Source organism: Hyposmocoma kahamanoa, unplaced genomic scaffold (assembly GCF_003589595.1).
Source record: "Hyposmocoma kahamanoa isolate Upper Pololo Valley unplaced genomic scaffold, ASM358959v1 211, whole genome shotgun sequence".
Taxonomy (NCBI): domain Eukaryota; kingdom Metazoa; phylum Arthropoda; class Insecta; order Lepidoptera; family Cosmopterigidae; genus Hyposmocoma; species Hyposmocoma kahamanoa.
This window is the reverse complement of record NW_020653732.1, coordinates 4,999,968-5,006,829: the sequence shown is the minus strand read 5'-3', so window position 1 is coordinate 5,006,829 and position 6,862 is coordinate 4,999,968.

Sequence of the window (6,862 nt, the reverse complement as noted above, 5' to 3'; positions counted from 1 at the left end):
ACGATAACTCCGACATTTGTAAGCCGATTTCGATGATACTTCTTTTAGTTGGAAAGGGGGTACCTCAGTATTGGTCATATCCAAATTTGATGAAAATATTCCAACTCTGAGAGCGACAAATAAATGGATGGATCCGGTTTATCAGATTTCACCCACGTTCCGTTAATCGATTTGAAGAAAACTTGGCAAGTAATAATAACAAGACATTTATTAATAAGCACATTTACAAAAAAAGGGTAATAAAGGTACAGTTTCGGAAATGTAGTGGAATTTAGTGCTAATGAAAAGGATGGAGCCTCTGCAACACATGCTGCTTTTCAGGCCCCGTGCTCTCATTCGCCGTCGTAACAATTACTGGGAAATAAACAAAAACTCGGCTAAATTAAAAGATGCATGATGCGAATGAAGCTTCATACTCGATATTGTGTTTTGTTTTGGTGCAGCATTACTTATTGGACAGTAAGTGTTTCGGATGAATGTCAGATGGAGAACAAGAATAAATCCCTGGTTTTCACCTTGATACATTCGCTGCTGACAACTATCAGACTTCACAACAATTATACATATTATGTCGTTACACTAAAACCATTTGGTAGCTGTAAAGGTATCTAACTGGGTGACGAAATACTTAGATTTCTCATAGATGGCGCTATGGGTAAAAAGTCGTTGAAAAACCAAATACAAAAACTTGACAACAAGCAGTCCGCCGGTTCGTTCCGTTGCTTAGTTGGTTTAGCGTCTGCCACGGTATGCTAGAAGACGTCGGTTGGAGGATTTATTAGGATTGAAGGATTTTTGTATTAATCATTTATTAATTACATATTTTTAAACTACTTATAACATCTAGATACATATAAGTTTATAAAAGGAAATTTCGCTGTGGGCCGTACTCTGGGGCATCGTGCCCAGAAAGCTAGCAACATTTCTCCTTTGAATTGCTAAACTTATTCTTTGGAGGAAATAGCTGCCAGGCTTGTGGTCACCGGAGGCTTCCACGAGACGATCGCTGTAACCCCCGGAGACCCAGAGTTTCAACCGCAAAAGGCACAAAGCTGTGGCACTGGGCAAGATTGTTTGAGCCTTTTGCGGTTCTCAGCCGCTCTGGCCACAGAGCCTGCGCCGCCCTCGCTTGTAAGGACATGGGATGGGGCTACACTATCCACACAGGTTGCGTCACACACTAGCTGTCTCCCTAGTTTCCACGGACAGACAGTCATAACGTTAGGCCTCTTACCGTCACTGCGACAGATGCCAGTGGGCTCGAGAACTGCCGGTATCTTAGAGCTGGTAAAGGCACGTAAGATATTGGTATTGAGCGCTGTATGTTGGGATATGCGGCCAGCGCTTCGAGTACACGAGAGGCCATGGTGGCCAAACTCATCAACAACATCACGACAATTATATATAGGAGCATACTAAAACAAATAATAAAATAGGTGTAATTCCACAAATTTTTAGGGTCAGTTTTTTTTTTCTTAAAAAAAATTATGTTATCAAGTTTAAATACGACAATTATTGAATTTTCGCCATGTTATGTTTCACATAGAACGGACTAAAAATTCCGTAACAATTGAAAAACGAACAAAAAGGCAACGTCCGCTTAAGAACCCTCCAAAAATATGCAAAATCGTCTCCTATCAGGTAACCCCCTGATCATCACTAAATCGGTTTTAGGACAGATGTTAGTCATTACGACTAATCCCAATTATATGGACACGGACGGACATTAGTCTAGCTTAAGCCGAAAAGTCGAATTATCATAATCACAACTTCGGAATATAGAGTAGTGTTGTGCAGAGGCAGCACAGGTACAAAGTACAAGAAAATAGAAAGGGAGAACACGCTACTGATAAACATAAAATTATACGCAAAGGTAGGTCGGTGCTCTGCGTGTACAATTCAATGACTCTTTCAGGGTGCTGCTGGGGCTGCCCAGGTACTGCAGGGCTTCAGGGATGTTCGCAGAGGCGCGGGTAGATTGTTTCCACGCAACAATGCGCAAGCGACGCAATTTCTTGGTGCGCAGGCTGCGGGCCAGCGCCAAACAGCATCTTGACCATGATAGCTGGCAGGCCTGATTGCACTTACGTAAACCACTGTAGTATAGTGCATTTAAACAAATGGTGCTACTATTATGTACAATTAATGTTGTTAATTGTAATTTAATTTAATTTGGCGTAATTTTTAATTTTGATTACTAGAATTAATCCTATTTATTTGGACATTATTTAAAATTTTAATTATTTTTAAGTAATTAATTACATTAATTATTATAACTAATAAGTAATATAATTAGTAATGTGATGTAATTTATGTATTAGTATAATTATGGACTATGTTGTCTGATATTAATAAATGAATTTGTATTTGAATAGACATAGTTATTGTTGTTTTTAGGCAACACCCTTGACGCACGTGTAAGACCTAGTTTCCTATAGTACAGGGGATCCTAGATTGGGAGCTAGCCATATCTTTGTACCTATTTATCTGTATTTTGCAATAAGGTTATTTTTAATGTACCACAAATGACAATACAAAGAAAAAAAACAAGAAAAAGAACATTCTTCGATATGCAGGTTAGATCACGATGTTTTTCTCCATCGAAAAGCTACAAACTGATGACAATGTACATAGAAATGCGTAGTAATAGTTTTTCTATATTTGAGTATAAGTTTTATTGGATGTCACAATGTTTGACCGCCATGATATTCATAGCTTAGTTACCATAGCGTCTGCCACGGTTTGCTGGAAGACGTTGGTTCAAATCCAACTGGATTGGAGAAATTTTTTCTTATTATTCGATCTTTGCATTAATAATTTTAACAAACTAGTGTAGTAATTTCACAAAAATAATTGAATATCATGATGGCCAAACACCGTGACATTCAATAAAACTTGAAAAATAACAGTTGAATAAATCGACTCACCGGAGAACAAAGACCTATGTGCAAGATTGCTTATTCTCAGGACATTGTACATTTCGTTCACTGTTTTTAGCTGTGGATATTAGATCGACCGTTGATCGATTTTATATTTCCAAAACGAAATAATACATAAGATTCTGAAAACACCTATAGCTAGGCCTTATTTTGAATAACGAGATTGTGTATTATCCTCTTTTCGTTGTATAATCACATCCGACTCTGTTCTTCGGATGAGTCGAGATGTTTGTCAAACATAGCTACGGACCATCTCTATTAAATTAGCTTTCTAAATAAAAAAAAGACTCAAACTTATAACTCTTTTTACGTCTGTGATTAAAAAATGGGAGTTAATTTCTGCACCATTCACTACTCTAGTGAACTTCAAAGTTCATTCGTGTCAACACTATATTTTCGTACACAAACCTTCAATATACAAGTATACAAAGCATCAAAAGTATACACTTATTACGGCCATACAAAATTATGTATATTAAATATTGTACCGCCATTTTGAAAATGATTTAGTCGAGTTTTAATAATAATCATGTCGTATTTTTTAAGCTCGTAAGTTGTTGAAGCTGCGCTATTTTTTTGAAACGCTTTGTTAGGCTCTTGAAAATAAATTAACGGAATGCTCTTTTTCTTTTCTGTTATAGGACCACACCATAATTCGTAAATAAAGTCACTTGTGATCATACGTTAAAAATGTTTTATTATAGAAGTATATATTGACCCTTAAATTAATGTGTGACTTTGTGATGACGATTGTCAAGAAGCTAGTTTATTTTTAATCCTCGTGTCCGAAGTACGACATCTTCCTGCACTTAACGGAGGTCATCTGCTCCACTTTTTTTCTTTTATTTCTTCTCTTCTTATATCTTCTCAATTGTACTTTTTATAAATTCGTCACAGATGCCGCCATTTTCGCCCTTTGTTCTCTATTGTTCTTAAAACACTACTCTCTTCCTAACACTGGGCGATAGAATTAAGCTGAAACTTTACCCTATGTTTCACAAAGCTCATTTAATGGAGCACAAGCTTAATATTTTCGGTGTGAGTCGCTTCGGAAATGATTAAGCGAGGTATGTGGGAAAATATTGTTCCCGATAATCACTTTTATATTTTATGTTATGTACTTAATTATAGGATTGTAATTAGATATTTGGGGATCCAGGGGCACACTGTCGGGCATGGACTTTTTTAAATGGAACGTAGTGAATTTTCTTTTATATATAATTAAGTTTGTTTGATAGTTGAATGGTGTTTGCATACATAACATAATATTATCAATTAATTATAAATAAATTATAAATAAATTAACAATAGGTATAGATATAGTTAAGCATCACACATTTTGTCGCATCATAAATTAATTGTACGCATATTGCGAATTTAAGTAAGTCAATGTTTTTGTAGTATTAGTTTAGTGCGCCTGTGACGCACTCCCTGGGCTCCGCATAATACCAGCGACGTGGCTGTTCTCAGCCACGGCACATGCTGAGCGGTGCCCATTCAGTATCAGTAATTTTAGTTTTAATTTATTTTTATGTACATACAATTTAAGAGTACTGAATAAATGTTTCTTTCTTTCTTCTTCTTCTTTGAATACTGATTTCATCTATAAAAACAAAATGTAAAACGTTATATTATTATACGAGTCACTAGAAAAAAATAGAAACGAAAAATCAATAAAATTAATTCATTTCAATTTTTTTTTGTATTTATTTAAAGTTTATTATTATAAAGTATATATTACTTAGTAGCAGTAGAGCTAGTTGTGAAAACGTTCGTCTGGTGAAGAATGTCAAGTTACCTATTTCTACCGCCAAGCAGTAATGTGAGCATTACAGCTTTCTGGTTTTGAAGGGTAAGGCTCAATTTATATTGCGGCGGAACGGAATGGCAGCGAGTTTTTGTAACTACTATATGTAGCATATAAAATAAAATTATTAATTGGTAACAAAATTTATACGTTACAAGTCAGTTACCAATACCATTCAACATTTGTAAAACGGACATTACATTAATATTGCATTTCAAGTCAGCGATTTAGTCATTCACGATTAATTATAAAATAAACTACTACGTAGCATTCCATTTACAATACATTATGTCACATTTACTTTATACTACATGACATAAAAAAATAAAATGAGTACAATATCAAATAATCAAAGATAAATCATGATACGACAGAAATTACATTGTGACAATTGATTTTAAGAAATAAGGAATTCTTTAATGTCATAGAAATATATCAAATCAAATCAAATCAAATCGTTTATTTGCATAAAACATGGTGGTCATGATAACACAGTAATGTACATATAAGTTCAAGCATGTTTCGCCCGAAGATAATTTAGGCATGCAAAATAAATGAAAAATAGGTCGTCACATGGTTACATTTACATTAAGTTACATATAATTAATTTAAATTCTTTTACATAAAAATTATTGTAGAAATTCCCTAATACTATAATATACTTTATTCTTTAACAATTCATATAATTTAGTCTTAAATAATGTAATGGGCAAGTGTTTAATGTCATTTGGTAATCTATTGTAAATTCTATTTAAAATATATGAAATATACGGTTAATTATGTAAAGTACAAACTAGATACGAGCCAAAAATCACGTCGCGCGTCTACGGCGAGCATTCTCATGCGCAAGCACGGGAATTCGGCGGAAGATTTTGGCTCGTATCTAGTTTGCACGTAACCCAATTGACGACATAAAGTTCAATATGCTGTGTATAATATCGTTACCAAAATTCGCTTCCATTCTGTTCTACCGCAATATAAATTCTGCCTAAGTGTGGTACAACTACAGGCACAATCATGGGACTTGTTAATTTATGTCTCGAGATGACGGGCGCAAGGGTAGTGCCCCTTATTTTTTTGCGATTTAAAGCTCTGAGTGGCTCTGCAACTGTTTTGGTAGAGGTATCACTTTTATTTATTTATTTATTCATATTTTACAACTTACACCAACAGTAACAACAACTGAACATCTAAGCCACAGTCAATAACAGTTGAGACAGTCACCGTTTAAAAGCCAATCAGCGGTGACCGTCTCCAAGTAGTAACTAGCTGATGTCAGATATTTCAGCTGTATAATTAATATTACAATATAAATTTTGACTAAATTAAATTGTTAAATTAGAAGAGAGTGTGTTGTTGTGAAATTACAAGAGAGTAAAGAAGATTAAAAGGATATTTGTGTTGCTAAAACGAGCTATTCGTTCTGTGCATCGTTTAGATTTTCGGGTTTCTCTCAGAGAAAAGTTTAAGGAGACTGGTACCATGATTGTGGCATCGCAGTACATTTACCCAAATATTTTGTATGCCCGTAAAAATATACATAACTTCATTAAGAAAGAAGATGTCCATAACATTAACATTTGAACTACGTCCAAACTCATGGCACCACGATTAGGTAAACGATTCTTTTGTCGGGAACTGTATACGTTTTTACAATAAAATTACGCAGTAATTATTAAGGTTATTATTTCGTAAGTTTCAAACCAACATTAAAAGTATTTTAATTGAAAAGTTATATTACAAAATCAATTTTGTGACTATGTGTTTGATAAAAATGTATGGAAAGACGATATGAGTCTAGATTTTACACAAATTTGATTTAAAGTGCATTCTACAGCATTTAAGTTTATTTGATAACAGCAATCCCTAGAGTTTCTTGCTTGTTCTTCTGAGGGAAGTCAGCAACGTGAACGAGTAGTAGCTTAAAAAAAATACGTATTCAAGTGTATTTCACGTCCACTGCTGAATATCTAGTAGGGAGCCGTCTCACGGAACGGCTTCCGGTCTGTGGTCTCCATTCGAAAACCTTTCTTTTATGTGCCCTTCCCGCATAACCAAGAGGTTGATACGGAGGGTCACTATAAAGCAAACCTTATGTAGAAAGATATGGGACTGC